We start from the raw sequence: 18788 nt of genomic DNA on the forward strand, positions 1-18788 counted from the left end.
AATTTTTTCTTCTTCTTTCCTGACTAATTCAACGCTCTTTTACTCTAATACTTTATCTTATTGTTCCGTATTCTACAGGTTGTTTATTCTTATTCTTTGCAAAGTAATTTCTCTTAATTAACTTTGTTAAAACGTATTTAAAATGGACGTATAATTTGCTTTAAATTTTAAAATGATTCGGTTTAATGAATTTTATTTGAATTTTTAATTAACTTTAAAAGAGTGGAAACAGTTTTAATGAATTTATTTAAATTTATTCTCTTTTTAATTGAATATAATGAAAATATTAACAGAAATTTTATAGGGAAGCATTTTAATAATATATTTATGAATTAAACCAGTTGTAATTAACAAAAAGTTATAGAAATCCACTCGAAGATGATCCACGATGAATGGATTTACCTGGAATATTTTTCTTTTCTTTAAAAAAAATAAATTATATTTATATAATATATAAATTTTCTTTTTGTTTAGATATTTCTGTCCAGTAAAATCAATAAAAACTATATAAATTATACAATGATCACCCCAAATAAAAACCAATCCTGAAGCTGTAGAAGAATTATTTAAAAATTTCAGAATGAATTTATGGGTTTTTTTCTCTCGGAAATAAACGATTTAAAATCCTTCAAAACACTACTTAAAGGATTTATTGTGGGCTATTATTATCTGCCTTAAATAGTAGATTCATTACACCACTCGTAAAGGGAATACAGCATATTCAGGAAGTCGTTATCTTTTATTATCAATTTATTGATAGCCCACAATAAAACTTATTAAATAACTATACACTAAGAAATCCTTTAAAGGGCTTTAAAATCTTTCTGATCTTGAAGCAATTCATTACTTAATTAAGCGGCATTTCTATTGGTACAGATCCTATTTGATTGTTCTATATAAAATAGATCTGTACCAATAAAAGTACCTCTTTATTCAAAAGAGATTGATTTACTATTATATATATTTAAAATTATTTAGATGTTTATCAGCGAAAAACTCAGTGACTCAGCTTGAATAAATGTAGTTTCCCATGAACCAGATATAAAAAGGATTATCAAGGTTCATCTGTTACCATAGTTAGGAAGAAGTTGCATTAATACCTATATTTTATCCTAGGAAATTAATTAAAATATTTATATATAAAATGTATTTAGAACGAGCAGTTATTTATTGTCACATCGTCACAATGCCGAGCTGCAANTCGACAGCTTAAATTTCGAGTTACATAAAAATATATTTTTTAAAAATTACTCTTATAATTGTTTTATTATTATTATTATTATTATTATTTGAAGATTACTGAACTTAGAAACTGTACAGATAAAAAGTCAACACGTGATATTACTCAGGATCAGCTTAGAAACAAACGAGACCTTGGTCTATCGGTTGAACTGGGGTGTAAAATTCAGTAAAAATGAATAAAGATTATTGGTGTTACACTTTTATAAAAATGGTGTATATTTTACTACTTAAAAATCTCTTTTATATTTACGATAATTCTCGATAATAACAACATACAAGTTCAACGGCCAAAGTAGGGGAAATTAATGATCCAAACGATGACTCACAGTTATTGTAGGTCAAGTTTTATAACTTTACTTTTATGTCCTTTCTACCAATAGAATTTATCCGTAATCAAAACAATTTTTTCCTCCGGTTGTTTTTTTTATTATTATTTATTTATTACTGTCAAGGTTAACGTCGCCCGAAACGGCGGCATTCTTAAATATCAAACTGATGTTACGGTGTTATTTTTTCTACTAAAAAAATGTCTTAAACAATTAACTACCTTTAGTAGATCATGTTACGTGAAAGCACCATTCAGCATCTTCAATTTATCAATGAAGTAAACAATGTTAAGGATGCATACAGGTTAAGTGTCATTCTATAATATGGCAATTGTTAATTAATACAGTGGGTTGTGTATATTATAGAAAATGCGTCAATAACTCACCTGAACGACAGTTATCATACGTTTTCGTACTACATCTACTGAACAAGTAACGTGGATATCCTTGCGATGGTCTACTTGGAAATCGGGAGCGTGGGAGGTCTAGTTTCGATCATGCGCATTTTTCGGCTATCGATCGCCAAAGAAGTTGCATGGCAACCAAGAACATGGCCTCATCGCTAACTGAAAGGACGTTAGAGGTGAACTTTGTATTGTTTAGATGAATAGAAACGCATCAGAAAATTGTAATTGAGTCCCTAACCATTGGTAGCATTTTCAAAATTGTTTTCAATGAGAAATTAATGTTGTAATTACTCGCTCGAATGGAGTTTATTATCGTCTATAGAAAGTTTTTTTTATTTTTTTAACTGTTAGAAAAGCTTTTCTCTAATTTATAAAAATTATGAAAATAAATATATTAATATTAATAATTAGTAATTTTTTCTTCTTCTTTCCTGACTAATTCAACGCTCTTTTACTCTAATACTTTATCTTATTGTTCCGTATTCTACAGGTTGTTTATTCTTATTCTTTGCAAAGTAATTTCTCTTAATTAACTTTGTTAAAACGTATTTAAAATGGACGTATAATTTGCTTTAAATTTTAAAATGATTCGGTTTAATGAATTTTATTTGAATTTTTAATTAACTTTAAAAGAGTGGAAACAGTTTTAATGAATTTATTTAAATTTATTCTCTTTTTAATTGAATATAATGAAAATATTAACAGAAATTTTATAGGGAAGCATTTTAATAATATATTTATGAATTAAACCAGTTGTAATTAACAAAAAGTTATAGAAATCCACTCGAAGATGATCCACGATGAATGGATTTACCTGGAATATTTTTCTTTTCTTTAAAAAAAATAAATTATATTTATATAATATATAAATTTTCTTTTTGTTTAGATATTTCTGTCCAGTAAAATCAATAAAAACTATATAAATTATACAATGATCACCCCAAATAAAAACCAATCCTGAAGCTGTAGAAGAATTATTTAAAAATTTCAGAATGAATTTATGGGTTTTTTTCTCTCGGAAATAAACGATTTAAAATCCTTCAAAACACTACTTAAAGGATTTATTGTGGGCTATTATTATCTGCCTTAAATAGTAGATTCATTACACCACTCGTAAAGGGAATACAGCATATTCAGGAAGTCGTTATCTTTTATTATCAATTTATTGATAGCCCACAATAAAACTTATTAAATAACTATACACTAAGAAATCCTTTAAAGGGCTTTAAAATCTTTCTGATCTTGAAGCAATTCATTACTTAATTAAGCGGCATTTCTATTGGTACAGATCCTATTTGATTGTTCTATATAAAATAGATCTGTACCAATAAAAGTACCTCTTTATTCAAAAGAGATTGATTTACTATTATATATATTTAAAATTATTTAGATGTTTATCAGCGAAAAACTCAGTGACTCAGCTTGAATAAATGTAGTTTCCCATGAACCAGATATAAAAAGGATTATCAAGGTTCATCTGTTACCATAGTTAGGAAGAAGTTGCATTAATACCTATATTTTATCCTAGGAAATTAATTAAAATATTTATATATAAAATGTATTTAGAACGAGCAGTTATTTATTGTCACATCGTCACAATGCCGAGCTGCAANCCGTAATCAAAACAATTTTTTCCTCCGGTTGTTTTTTTTATTATTATTTATTTATTACTGTCAAGGTTAACGTCGCCCGAAACGGCGGCATTCTTAAATATCAAACTGATGTTACGGTGTTATTTTTTCTACTAAAAAAATGTCTTAAACAATTAACTACCTTTAGTAGATCATGTTACGTGAAAGCACCATTCAGCATCTTCAATTTATCAATGAAGTAAACAATGTTAAGGATGCATACAGGTTAAGTGTCATTCTATAATATGGCAATTGTTAATTAATACAGTGGGTTGTGTATATTATAGAAAATGCGTCAATAACTCACCTGAACGACAGTTATCATACGTTTTCGTACTACATCTACTGAACAAGTAACGTGGATATCCTTGCGATGGTCTACTTGGAAATCGGGAGCGTGGGAGGTCTAGTTTCGATCATGCGCATTTTTCGGCTATCGATCGCCAAAGAAGTTGCATGGCAACCAAGAACATGGCCTCATCGCTAACTGAAAGGACGTTAGAGGTGAACTTTGTATTGTTTAGATGAATAGAAACGCATCAGAAAATTGTAATTGAGTCCCTAACCATTGGTAGCATTTTCAAAATTGTTTTCAATGAGAAATTAATGTTGTAATTACTCGCTCGAATGGAGTTTATTATCGTCTATAGAAAGTTTTTTTTATTTTTTTAACTGTTAGAAAAGCTTTTCTCTAATTTATAAAAATTATGAAAATAAATATATTAATATTAATAATTAGTAATTTTTTCTTCTTCTTTCCTGACTAATTCAACGCTCTTTTACTCTAATACTTTATCTTATTGTTCCGTATTCTACAGGTTGTTTATTCTTATTCTTTGCAAAGTAATTTCTCTTAATTAACTTTGTTAAAACGTATTTAAAATGGACGTATAATTTGCTTTAAATTTTAAAATGATTCGGTTTAATGAATTTTATTTGAATTTTTAATTAACTTTAAAAGAGTGGAAACAGTTTTAATGAATTTATTTAAATTTATTCTCTTTTTAATTGAATATAATGAAAATATTAACAGAAATTTTATAGGGAAGCATTTTAATAATATATTTATGAATTAAACCAGTTGTAATTAACAAAAAGTTATAGAAATCCACTCGAAGATGATCCACGATGAATGGATTTACCTGGAATATTTTTCTTTTCTTTAAAAAAAATAAATTATATTTATATAATATATAAATTTTCTTTTTGTTTAGATATTTCTGTCCAGTAAAATCAATAAAAACTATATAAATTATACAATGATCACCCCAAATAAAAACCAATCCTGAAGCTGTAGAAGAATTATTTAAAAATTTCAGAATGAATTTATGGGTTTTTTTCTCTCGGAAATAAACGATTTAAAATCCTTCAAAACACTACTTAAAGGATTTATTGTGGGCTATTATTATCTGCCTTAAATAGTAGATTCATTACACCACTCGTAAAGGGAATACAGCATATTCAGGAAGTCGTTATCTTTTATTATCAATTTATTGATAGCCCACAATAAAACTTATTAAATAACTATACACTAAGAAATCCTTTAAAGGGCTTTAAAATCTTTCTGATCTTGAAGCAATTCATTACTTAATTAAGCGGCATTTCTATTGGTACAGATCCTATTTGATTGTTCTATATAAAATAGATCTGTACCAATAAAAGTACCTCTTTATTCAAAAGAGATTGATTTACTATTATATATATTTAAAATTATTTAGATGTTTATCAGCGAAAAACTCAGTGACTCAGCTTGAATAAATGTAGTTTCCCATGAACCAGATATAAAAAGGATTATCAAGGTTCATCTGTTACCATAGTTAGGAAGAAGTTGCATTAATACCTATATTTTATCCTAGGAAATTAATTAAAATATTTATATATAAAATGTATTTAGAACGAGCAGTTATTTATTGTCACATCGTCACAATGCCGGGCTGCAATTTTTTATCATATTTTTTTAAATTTAATTTAATTTAAAATATATGCTCTCCACCTCAAATTAATAGTGGCTTGCCCCTGTACTTTATACTTTTCCTTTAACAGTAGAGTAGTGCAGGGCATCTATCTAACACCTTTCAGGGGATAATTTTTGTAGTAAAATAACATGACTTTCGGTTTACATTAGACGTTCTTGTATAATTAATTGGGATCTCCTTCCCCTAAAATTGTCATGTATGGTCTCGTCGTTCATCTATCTAATTCCATTATAGAGATTAAGGAAAGACGGACGGACGGACGACAGTGGGAATTTGTAGGTCTACAATTTTTTTTCAAATTGCAGCCTTAAAAGTATTGGGTGCAAGAAATGGTTCTACTCAACATGGATTAACTCAGAGCCATTTCGTGTTATTCACGTGAAGAAAATCCGTAAAACCTCACTTTGTCACCTCTTTGTGAGGCGTAAAACACACGATGTTTTCTAGTAATTGTTTTGAAAGATTTAAGTACAGTTTCGTGTGCATATAAAATTTATTTACACTTAAATATGATATACCTCTTTAAATATTTAGTATTTATTTTCCTGAAATTACTTCCAAAATATATATTATTTAATATTTTAATTTTCACTTTACAAATCAATGTGAAGTAAAAGTTCTGTTTAATGTTATTTTGTAATTTTTATATAGCAATAACAAATAATAAAGTAAAAAAACTAAGTAAATAAATAAATTTTAATTTTAGAGATGAATTATTTATAAGGAAATTTGGTTGATAAATATTTTTCGTTTCTTGTAATATGTTTTGTAAATTTATAAAATTTGCAAAATATTCTTTTACTCCTTTGAATATTTGGAATAATTAAAATATTTATCTATTCAAAATTCAATAAAATTTCTATAAATTTGTGTTGTTTTTCATTGAATCTTTTCAACAGTTTATGGACTTATTTATTCAAATCTGAATAAATTTTCTACAGTTTATCGTTTATTCTATCATAGAATACGGATGAACTACGGAAAATTATCGAGTTTTGAATGTAATTATCAATTTTAGAATATTGTCTACTAACTACATTCAATACTCTCTTTACATGTCTCATCAATTGATTTATAATTCTACAAGTGACATCGCCTTATACTATAATCACTCACCAGGCTGAAATTGAACACCAACGAGCCACCCGGTGTTTCTTTGTCTAATTAACACTAGAACAAGGGCCAGTTTACCATAGAAAGTCCTTGGAAGTCATCCATCCCCTTGGCATATTGCCCGAGTGTTGCGTTGACTTATACCATTAATTCTGCATCCTTCTTACACCGTAATTCATCACCAACTTGATTTTTCTTTTTAAATTAACGAGTGTCTGGAGATTAAAAATATTTTTAAAAAATAAACATCCGTCACTCAATTTAGAAATACCTTCATGAATGACTAGTCACGTTTTCACGCGATCTTAAATGAACTGATCATTATTCATATGGTTAAATATGATCACGTTTCAGTTTTATTTTTAAATAAAAATAGATTTAAATCTTTATTTTTTTTAAAAAAAAACATAGAAAAAAATTAATGTGTTTTATGAGTAGAATTAATAAGTACATTGCTGTATTAAAAGAAGTGAAATTCGTCGCTTAACTTTATTGTAATTTGACTATAACGAATATACGCTAAAAACCTGTCTAAAACGGACAATATACAAACAAAACCTGTCTAAAACGGACAATATACAAAACAAAACCTGTCTAAAACGGACAATATACAAAACAAAACCTGTCTAAAACGGACAATATACAAAACAAAACCTGTCTAAATGGAAAGTAAATATTGGATTTACTAATGTAAAAAAGCACTTATATGCCGTATAGTACATTCGTTTTATCAAAACAATGTACACTTTTACGTCAACTTGACGTCATTTCTATATTTTTGTAACGAGAAAGTGTTACAATGACGTCAATTTTGATGTTATTTTGACAAAAAGAATGCACCTTTAGACCCTTTCTTAATCTAAATTTGCTAAAATGTATAAAAGTTTATGCTGTGTATAAAAGGGCACACCATGAAAATTTCAGTGTATTTGTGTCTTCACACAATCGTGAAAACTTCAACTTATTTGTTTATATATTTAACTACAAATAGATTTTTATTGTCTAATTGATTTCGCATTGTGGGCAATTAGAGGGCTTTTATAATCATACCCATTATGTGTTTTCGTCCAAGCTTGTGATGGGTCTACAGGATGATAAGGGACATGTTCCGACACATCCACGACTGACCTCCTACGAAGAATTTTTGGGGTTACTCGCCCAGATTCAATCCTCGGTCTTTCAGGGCGGTAGACTAACGCCTTTACTGTCTCGGCCATCCTGCCGTCAATTCTTATAATCGGTTATGGAACTTTGTAAAGGCCGTTCAAAATACAATAATCATGTTATACAATTAGTTACAATACTACCAAAAATAGCTCCTCAACAGTTTGTGATTATCTAAAGAAAAGAGGCTTATTTTATAACAGTCAAGTACAACAGCTCTGCAGGATAAACGAAACATATTATATAGTGTTATAAAAGCAAGAATGAAAGACAAATTTTTTTGAAAATATGGAATTCTTGGTGTGTTTGAATAGAGTGAGTGCATTTGTAAGTAGCCCACCAGTGCCCAAATGAAAAAAATGGTAACAAAAGCACCACTAAACAATGGTAGTTAGTCGTGGATTCGCACCTCACCAACAAGCGTGGAGTTTACCGGATTTTCTTTGCCTATCTAACATCTAAAATAGGGGCCAGTTTCCCATAGAAAACCCCAAGGAAACACATCTTTAACCTGGCAGATCGCCCACGTGTTTCGTTTCCGTTGCCTTAGACCAGTGTTTCTCAACGGGGGCGATATCGCTCCCATGTGGGCGTTTTTCCATGTTCAGGGTGCGATTAACAACAATTTATATTTTGGGGGGCGAAAAACAATTTTCTGGGCGATATAGTAAAACATTATATTAAGAATAATTAGATATTTTATTCGTTATATCGTACAATAATTAAACAAATAACATTATACTAGTCACTAGTCTATTCAATGCAGTACGAATTTGGCGTTAGCCTTGGCCCTGGGCATCGGAATTTTGAAGTGATGGGAGCGATACTACGTAACGGTTTTATTGAAGGGAGCGATACTACGTTGAAGGGGGCTACGATTCGTTAGAGGTTGAGAAACACTGCCTTAGACTATCAATCCAATCCATTTTTAGTTACTACGGAAGACGTAGTCTTCACTGTGGCATCTAAAAACAGTGCATATTGTCCTAAAAAATTTGTTGCAATCAGTACAACTTTGATAAACTGTGCCACTTAAAGCGAATCCATGTCGTGACTCTTTAGAAGAATGATTTCCAAATTGATTCATTTCAAGAGACTGTGCGATGAACAGATTGCCCAATGGATTTGTACGACAAGATTGCCCTAATTAGCTCTTCTATTGAGAGGTCACGCAACCGATTCATTCCTTTATCACAAGCTTATAATACTGGAGCACGCACTTTACTCAACAGATCTGGCTCTATAATTTCTTTTTCTGTTGCCGAAAATTAAAATTTACATTACAAGAAAACAATTTGAAGACTTAACAGGTATTCAAATGAATACAATGAAAACATTTAAGGTATTATCTTCCGAGATTTCCGCTTCTATTTTAGGTGCGACTTGAGAGTATTTTAAAAAGGATAAACATTGAAATTAAAAAAATAAAACAGAGTGGTACTTCGAACGACTCTAACTTCGAACGCTTCACAGTTCGAACGCAAAATTCGAATAAAATCTCACATTATCTAACATATTACATATGTTAATATATAATATGTTAAATAATTAATATTTTATTCTTATATTTACGACGAGTAACTACAATTTTCATTTTATTATACACTATTTACGTATTTTATTTATACTTTTTATGTTTTAAGTTATTATTAAGGCATTCAATTATGTTATTTTTTTACCTTAAATTATGTTTATTTACTGTTTTAAGTTTATCGAAATGGATATTGTTTACGGTCTAAAAATGGATTTATTCACTTTATATTATTTCTAATGAAAAAATTTGATTCGGATGTCGAGGGATTCGGAGTTCGAACGACCTCCGAATAATTTGTTTCGAAAATATAAGCGTAAAACCAGCATTAAACAATATTGATATTCTACAAGATATAGAAGAGATCTAAGTTGCTTTTGGCAAGAAAGAAATGTAGTTTTATAATTAGGAGCATAACTGTAATTCTCCTTAGTTTTCTAGACAGAAAGTAAACCTACAACGAGTTGCTCGACTTTCCCGGCAACATTTAAAATTTTAGTGGCGACATCTGTTATCATATTTTATTTTTAAAAATTTTTAATATTTTTAACTTATAAAATGGCAAAAAAACCCTTAATTTTGAGGGTAGAGATGAGTTTTATAAAAAATTGTAAATGCTAATAACGAGTAAAATTGTCATTAAGTCTGTCTGACCCTACAAGAGATACAAACGACTATTGTTATCTCCCCACCTCTTCGATCTTTAACCACCAAAATTTAATAGCATCAATCCCTCTAATATACAAACATTCGTGAAAAATTTCAGAAATTTTCGACAAAAATCACAGGAGTTATTAAGCTTCAAAAGGAGTGAACGGAGATATCCCCCTCGACAGATCGCCCATATGTCGCGTTGACGTATACAAACAATACAACACACTCTGCATGGAAAAATCACTGATGTGGTAAATAAATGAGAAAATAAATAATTTTGTCAAGAGAATGTGTGAAATTTGGCTTTGTATTGTAATTTACAAGGCCAAATTGTTTCGGAAACCAAAATTATTCTTTATATACAGTACTAACGTTTTCGTCTATTTATATGATCATCCTCAGTTTACAATGAATAGAATATTAGTTATATGTCTTAATTAAAGAATAACGAGAATTTTTTTCCATTAGAATATTAGAACAGTTGTGCATTTATATTCTTATCCGATGAGTTGATGTCATTAATATGCATGAAGCTTATAACATGAACAACGCATGATTATGACTGCAGAGAACGTTTAATTTCTCTTCTTTCATCTTATGTAATTACTTTTTCTCGATTTAAAACGTTTGAAATTAATTATATTCCACTTAATATTAAAAAAAGAATTTTAGTCAATTTTCTTAAGTGTATAATTAATTTTTTTTAACTCTTTCTATGGGCATTAAGAGAGCCTACAGAGCAGAAAGAATATTTTAAAAAATTTTGTCAACCAATAAGACAGAAAATTGTCTTTTCAACTTATTGGTCATTTAGATGAGTCAATTTATTATTTTTTTTCTTCCAAATTTGATTTGCCTCAAATTTGAATTGTCTTAAGGTATGGTTTGGTTTATTTGGTTACGACAACGCGACACGTGGAGATCTGCTGAAGAGGATGCCTCCCGGGAGAATTTTTATATGAAACTGGCCCCTATTTTGGTGTTACAAACGTGAAGAAACCCTGGAAAACTTCACGTTTCTAGCACGTTGGAGAAGCGTGAACCCACTACCAACTACCAGTGTACAGTGGTTTTATCCACTCAGCCCGTTGGCGAGACACGAACCCACGACCAGTGTCAGCGATTTATATACTCGGTAATAATAAGCTTGTTTGCCTCTGAATTGGCACTAAATCGGGTGTGGCGTTAAATTGAAGTTAATCTACTACTCTACGTTAAACAATACGTATTATGTGTAGTAATGAAGTAACATATATAAAAGCATTCAGAATTTTTCATGTTTATTATTCTTTAAGTGTTTATTAAGTGACTGTTAAAAGCTATTCTACCGATAAATACAATTAATAAATTAGAATACTTTCATAATTTATTATAATTTATTTACAAATTATTTATATTAAAATTTAAAAAAGCATTTTAAACTAAATTAAACTCTAACTAAATCCTCATAAATTCTTAAATTTATTCTTGTGTAATTGATAAGAGCTAAGAGACAGGTGACAGAATTGGGTCGTCGCATACCTAGGACCTCTCCGAAATTTTTATGGGCGGTTTGACCCGGATATATCGGGCCTCTCTCTCACCTTTCTATTTCCCTCATTGCGGGCCTAAGAATCAATGATTCGCTTTAAAAAAAGCCCTATTAGTGCCCACAGAATTTTAAATTATGTCCCCAAAGGATTTTATATCACGTTTCTTTACATAAAAGATTACATTTTGAAGCCCTCTTTATCGAGGTTCAAGTTACTTTTAAAGGGCCCTTCTGAGCCTCGTCAAACTAAGTATTAATTAATCTTATTAATACCTATTTTTTAATTTATAGAAACTTTATAGAAAATTAAAAATAGCTATTAAGAAGATTAGTTAACAGATAAACAGTCCCTAACCGTTTTTAACCTTAAAATAATCTTATCGGTTAACTGACTTTTGGTTCATCTAGAGTTAAAAAAATATATCCATCTTTAACTCTATTTAATGGCAATTCTAATTATACGAATGAGTTTTCAGGTAAATTATTACTTAACGAATAAAGTATTTACGAACAGCTCTTGAATAATGAATAAAAATACGAGTAAACTGTTATATTATAACAGTTTACTCATAGTTTTATTCATTAATCAAAGTTATTTTCCGAATAAATTATATTTAATAACAGTTCATTTCACTGTACATAGGTGCAATTATATTGATCTCATTTGAAGTTGATGAGAATTCAGCTTCTCACAGACAACAATACCATGAACAAATGTTGAGAGATGTGAGACTGGATTCCATTCCTCTTCCTAAGCTACAGAATTATACAAATAAAATTAATTTTAAAAAATTAAAAAATGGAATTTTTTTTAAAACCATTAATCAAAATAAACTTTGATTTATATCACTTTAAAATCACATTTTTGAGGCCTTTTGTGGGGTTAGAGCTTAGGTCAAGTGGTTTTGCTTCCTCCATCTGAGCCTTGTCATTGATAAATAAAATAAATTAAATAGATAAAAGCAAAATTCAATTTTTCAGAAAATTAATTATTATTAATTTTAATTAGCCTTTTATAATACAATTAATAAATATTGTAAAGATCATTCAAAGTATTTGTTGCTTAATTAACAGAAGCATCAATAGTACATTAATGTAAAATTAATAGGCCTAATTAATTAATGAATTGTGTTATTTAACAGAAATTAATAAATATATATGTGTTCCCTACTAAAGCATACAATACATGAGAAAGTTAAATGATGTCTAGACTAATTAAAAATATGAGGGCCCATCTTTCTTTAAAGTCATAAAAATATATTAATAAAATCAATAAAACAAATAATAACAGATGATTTTTCACCTCTTATCAAAATAAACTTTGATTTATATCATAGTTTTATATTAAAAAAACAAAATTTTGGACCTCTCTGTGCATAGGGAGAGGGCGAATTTTGCTGTGGTACACAGGATTCGGCTGAGAACCCCTTCTGAGGGTTTTTCCCCGAGTAAAGCCGGGTATCCTAAATTGTAATATATTTTATAAGACATATTGTTTCCTTTCTGCTTTCCCTCTAAAGATTACTGAATCTGCTAATGTCCAGGGGCTCGACGATATGGTCTTGTTGACTCCCCCTCTATCTCTCTTATGTAAAGAGAGATTGTAGATATCAACTTTGCTCCCCTCAGATTAAACGAACGTGGAAGAAATTTGGAGTTCTGTCTGGAATTTTTTGAGTTCCACAATTTAATATAATACATTGCATGCAACGCGATCGCTGCATGCAATGTATTATATTAAAATCTGTCTAAGTACCATTTGTGATACGGGCTTAATACTATATTAACTAATAAATGATGCTTAGCAAGTTACGCTTGCCTAAGGAACTACACGATTCAAAACAGATTAAAACTAATAAATATATTGTGGATTTTAGAAACTCATCCCGCTTGGTTTGGTTGGTTTGTGGAATGTGCCAACACAACACATTCTATAAACCAACGATTTGTCAAGGGGATGTCTCCCGGGAGAACTTCCTAAAGAAAACTGGCCCCTATTAAGGTGTTAGGTGAAGAAAACTCAGAAAACTTCACATTGTCAGCCGGTTAGTGAGGCACGAACCCATTCCGTGGTTTTATTCACTCGACCACCTATGAGCCTCATCCCACTGGAGATTACGCAGATTAATCTTTGTGATCTGAATACAATAGTCGTAGACTTTATGCCTTTTCTGTGACGTTCAGAATAAAGTACGTTTTCTAGTGTAAATCTGTCTAAATTTGTGAATATTTTCCTACATGAAAATATTCACAAAATCATAATTAGCTTCGCGTACGTCGACACTTTTCAAGGATTCGGAAAGTTTGATAAACTCGTGATAAACAAAGAATGGTGTCGATGCTGATCACAATTTATATAACTAGATCCTGTCTGAGTATCGTCTACTCGACTTGTTTTTGTTGAAGTTTCTGTTGACTAAGAGCTAATAAAATTTATCTCGGAGTATTTTTTTTTAATTTCAACTGTTTATCTGATTATTTTCTCGAGTCAAAGATCTTCACAAATTACAATTTTGGGTCTGAAAATAGATTAAATTTTTTTTTTAATCGAAAGATCTAGATAAAAATAGGTATTAAATGTATAAATTATTTTTGTAGTCTAATTGCATAATAATTGTTTAAATTTAATATTATTGTAAACACCTATGAATAAATTCATCTTGTTAATCAGTTAACACATTCATTTGTAGTAGTTGTTGATAATACGTCAACGGACACGTGGACGATCTCCCGAGAGAACTTTCTATGCTAAAGTGGTCCCTAAATATATTTAAAACCCGGAAAATTCCACATGGCCAGCCCGTTGAAGAGGTACGAACTCACGACCAACTGCTAGTGTTCAGCTGTTTTATCTTCTCGGCCGTTGTTAGGCAGGTTCACTTGTAGATATAAATCGTAAACTCAATTTAGAACAACGTGTTTTTCTTCTACACAATTGAAAGAAACATGATAAAAGAAATATGATTGAATGTTTGAACAAGATAGAAATTTAGTATTTACAATTGTTAACTAAGTTTTAGGCTTCCTTCTAGTCAGAGCTATCGAGAGGAGCTGATTTTTTTTCCGCCCAGAAAACTTAGGGGACCGTAGTGGTTCTACTCCTATTAATTTATAGGAGTAGAAATCACTTAAAGATCCTCTCTACCCTTTCCCCATACCAAACTTTCGACGACCCTTCCTCTAGTTCTCAAATAATCAAGTAATAAATAATAATGCTATTTCAGCTTGAATTAAATACATTGTTGTCTTTAAAAAGCATGATAAATGATTTTTAACTTTAAAAACAGCTTAAATACGTAAATATCGTGTCTACAGTACATGTTTATGTATTATATACAGGACCTGAGAGAAATGAAATGGAGCTCAGTCAGTCACATACTCTCTCCCCTATTCAGAATTCATAAAAATCTATGAATAAAACAAATAAAAACATATTTAATTTATACATTTTCATATTACTTTTTTTAAATATAAGGAGTAAATTTTGAGGCCCTTCAGGAGCCGAACCAAAAGATCTTGAACATCAAGTTTATAGGGGTTTAATCATGCATAAATAAATCTGATTCATTATAGAAATAATAATAGGGATAGAAATTTAGCACGGAAGAGCCATAAAATTTGAATGATATAACTAAATAAAAATTTCTTGCAATAAATGATGAAAAAGTCTATTTTTCATTAATTTTATTGATCTTATTCACACATTTCTATGGCTTTCAGAGAGAGAGAATCACAATTATGACTAACTCGACACCCTCTCACCTCTCTCAGACTCTATATTTTACATATTAATAAATTATATAAATTGATAATAATTGGTAATAAAAGGAAATAAAGGAAATAATTTTTTGAAATGCTGCTTTTTCAAGCAAAAAAACTTTAATTTGAAAATCCTTCTTGAGATCTTCACGTTTTTTTTTTCACCTTTCGATGTGGAAAAGAATAAAAATCATAATTAATTATATAATTACTTAGAAAATAAACTCAGATAGTTGTACTAATAAATTATACAATGACATTTCATGTATTTAATATAAGAAAATTGTTGTTACAACAGCTTTTGATGGATCCATTACGAATCCATCGGGAGCAATTTCTAGAGAGAAAAGTGAAATTGGATTATCTCAATGATTAGAAGCAAAATTTTACTTCTGTATTCTGAATTTTATTCATAATTACTGCAAACGTTGTCATTTTGGTTTGCTAATAAATCAATATGATAAATTTATCTGGGATCAATAAACTAAACGTCATGAACTAAACATGATAACAAATCAAAGTGATTTATATAAAAGGAAGCGAAGATAAAGTTTTCTTTTATAAAAAAAAATTTCCAAATGTAAGGCCTCATTCCTCTCTGTAAGGCATTAAAATATACCAATACAATCAATAGACTGTATTGTTATGTTTTAATGCCTTTTTGAGAGGACTTCATTGACATGTACAATACGTGTCAAGTGGTTGAAGTTGGGTACATGGCCTTCAGTTGTTGGAAAGCCGAAACCATATAGCGTGCTTGATCGATCACCACAAACTTGACTATTTTGTATTGTATGTTCCCTGGCCACAGCTTCATGCATAAATCATTGAATGACTCCATCACTGTGCAGGCATTTGTCTTCTCGAGTTGGTACATCTTACAAAGTATGGATTTCACCCATTCATCAGATAATGGAAATACCAGCACATTTAACATATATCTTTGCAGCTCATCGATAATTTCATCTAACATAAATCCCTCTTCATGTTTGCCGATCACCTCTTTTATTTTCTCAAAGAAATTCTCATAAATTGGCTTTATGTAATTTTTTCTAAGAGCGTTCTCATGGATCAGGAATGACTTGAATAGGATTGTTTACATTGTGGATTGGAATTCCTCATTTGATTAATGTCATGGTAACATCTGCACAGAACTCACTCGACGATCGCTGCTTTTCAGATCCTGAAGTGAAGGCATGTATCAATGTAGTTTGCTTAGGTTTTGACTTGTAAAGTTCAACGTTCTTCGCATGCTTTCTGTACCGGATATTCTGGTTTATTTTATCTCTTTGATGCTTCTCATCGATCGCAATATTTACACCGCAGACGGAAGAATGAGACCATCAATTTCGATTAATTACATCTTGAACTCTGAAAGCGCATACAACTTTCCCTTCTTAAACTTTGGCATGTTTTTATTGTGAAGAATGGGTTCTGGTATAACACTGGTATAACACTAACACAACTAATTATATAGAACAACTATGCACAAAGTCCAAGGCCAAAATGAAATGTTCTCTTTTTCTGAATCTTCTTTGTATAATGAGCGCAGACATTATAAAGAACTTGAGAAAGAACGCTATTGATTTTTGTCGAAGTTTGTGTTTTCTCTGCGGGTTTTTACTATATTATCTTGGGAATTATTGAGGCTACAACGATGGTAAATATATCGTTTTATAGCTCTCAATCTGCTCTACAAAATAAAGCTATGGGATTTCATGTAGCTGCTCAAGAAGAGTAAAAATAATTTGTTTTATTTATTTATTTATTTTTCTGTCCAATCTTTTAATTAAAAACAGATAAAAGAGAGGAAAAAGGTGTTGAAGTGTCAAAATATATATCTTGAATTATCCGTATGAAAACAGCTGTATTTTTGGAAAAGTGCTGCACTTTAAAATCTTTTCTCTAGCTATAACATATGACTCATATGAGAAAAGAGAGAGGTCCTTTCTTTCCTTTGTGAAGGAGAAAAACACTTTTATATGTTAAAGCGTAAATTTACCCAATTATCCTGCTGGCCCTTCTATCTAGACTTAAATATACTTTTTGTTTTACTCTTTTCGTCCTGTGAGCACTAAAGGGCTTTTTTTTTAGCAAGCCCATTATGAGTTCGGTCAGGTCCACAAAGAGGTTGCCGGGTAGTGAGGGATGGGCCCAACATATCTGGACAAACCATCCCCGAAAAATTCTTCGATTTTACGACCTATTCAGATCCAATTCCGGGTCCCCCAGAACGGTAGGCTGAATCTTCGGCCTATTGCTCTAGCCATATAGCCGTCGTCCTAAATATACTATTATGGTTTTAACCCTCTTTCTCTACACTCAAGTAAAATGTGGTTAATAGTAAAAGTTTAAAGATTTTCTGTAAGATTTTAAGGTGGCAGTCTACCGCTCTGGAGAACCCGAGATCAAATCAGGACGGGAGGAAAAACCCAATAATTTTTCGTGGGATGGTTCGACCGTCACGATATGAATCCCGTTTCTCATCATCCGGCTGCCCCATTGTGAATTTGGTTGAATCAATGATGGGCTTGAGTAGAAGGCCCTTTTATTGCTCAGGGAGGAAAGAGGGGGGAAGAAACTTGTACGCAACTGACGTAATCAAATTTTTAGGAACGTTAAGAAAAGTTATTGATATAATTTAATTAAAATAATTACCGAAAAATGATTTTAAAAATATATTTAAAGAAAAATCACCAAAATTTTCATAAATTAATAAATTAATAAAAGGAAAAAAAAAAGTAAAGATACTTTTGATACCAGGGGGCGATATGAATTTAAAGCGTAAAGGAAGCAGATGTACAATATTTATTTTTGATTTAGGAACCTCGTGATAAATTCTGCTGTCGATGGGAGTTGACGTTTTCATTGCGGGTTATGCGGCGACAGTTGCAGTCGGCGGCGTTGTCGGATATTTCAGAGCGAGTAAGAGAAGTTAATTTGTGCTTTGATTCGAATAAATTCCGTTTATTTTCCAGAACAACTCGAATTCTAGAAAACTTTCAAGTTCTAATCAGTTATTAAACACATTACGATGCTGATAATTACTTATCAGTCAGCATTGTAATCAATCAATTTAGTGTTCTTAGATCTAGAAAAGAATTATCTTAGGTTATAAAGTAGGTTCAATTCAAGCTCTGAATTGAGTCTACTTTATAACAGCTGTAGAGCATACTCATAGGAACAAAGAATTCAAAGGAACCATACCTATACATGTGACCCTTCGTGAGATATTTGCCTCCAAAGGTCAGTTTTTAACATGCTGATATACCTGTGCTCCGTGTTGTCGTGCACTTTGGCACCCGCTATAGCTTGCACCTCGATGCCCAGGTTGGGTCGAGCCCCACTCCCACTAAAGTATATAACATCAAGTTACTTGTTAAGTGGACTACTTGAAGCCAGCATAGTCGGGTGTGCCAAATAGTTAAACATCTTAGCAGAGTGATGCTGATGA

General features: G+C 30.6%; 3 long non-coding RNA genes across 3 annotated transcripts; all 3 read right to left on the reverse strand.

Annotated features, from left to right (window-relative positions):
• Nucleotides 1–1789: 1789 nt before the first annotated feature.
• LOC111639311 lies at nucleotides 1790–2177 on the reverse strand. Its single transcript, XR_002759043.1, has 2 exons — nucleotides 1955–2177; nucleotides 1790–1885 (listed from the first exon to the last, which is right to left on the reverse strand). It is a non-coding gene; the product is annotated as an uncharacterized LOC111639311 (long non-coding RNA).
• Nucleotides 2178–3748: 1571 nt separating this feature from the next.
• On the reverse strand, nucleotides 3749–4136 carry LOC111639313. Its single transcript, XR_002759044.1, has 2 exons — nucleotides 3914–4136; nucleotides 3749–3844 (listed from the first exon to the last, which is right to left on the reverse strand). It is a non-coding gene; the product is annotated as an uncharacterized LOC111639313 (long non-coding RNA).
• An 8939-nt stretch (nucleotides 4137–13075) lies between these two features.
• LOC111639310 lies at nucleotides 13076–14740 on the reverse strand. Its single transcript, XR_002759042.1, has 3 exons — nucleotides 14576–14740; nucleotides 14219–14502; nucleotides 13076–14094 (listed from the first exon to the last, which is right to left on the reverse strand). It is a non-coding gene; the product is annotated as an uncharacterized LOC111639310 (long non-coding RNA).
• Nucleotides 14741–18788: the final 4048 nt, after the last annotated feature.

The sequence above is a fragment of the Centruroides sculpturatus genome, unplaced genomic scaffold (genome assembly GCF_000671375.1).
Source record: "Centruroides sculpturatus isolate CEXI.00-Female unplaced genomic scaffold, Cexi_2.0 scaffold1174, whole genome shotgun sequence".
Lineage (NCBI taxonomy): Eukaryota > Metazoa > Arthropoda > Arachnida > Scorpiones > Buthidae > Centruroides > Centruroides sculpturatus.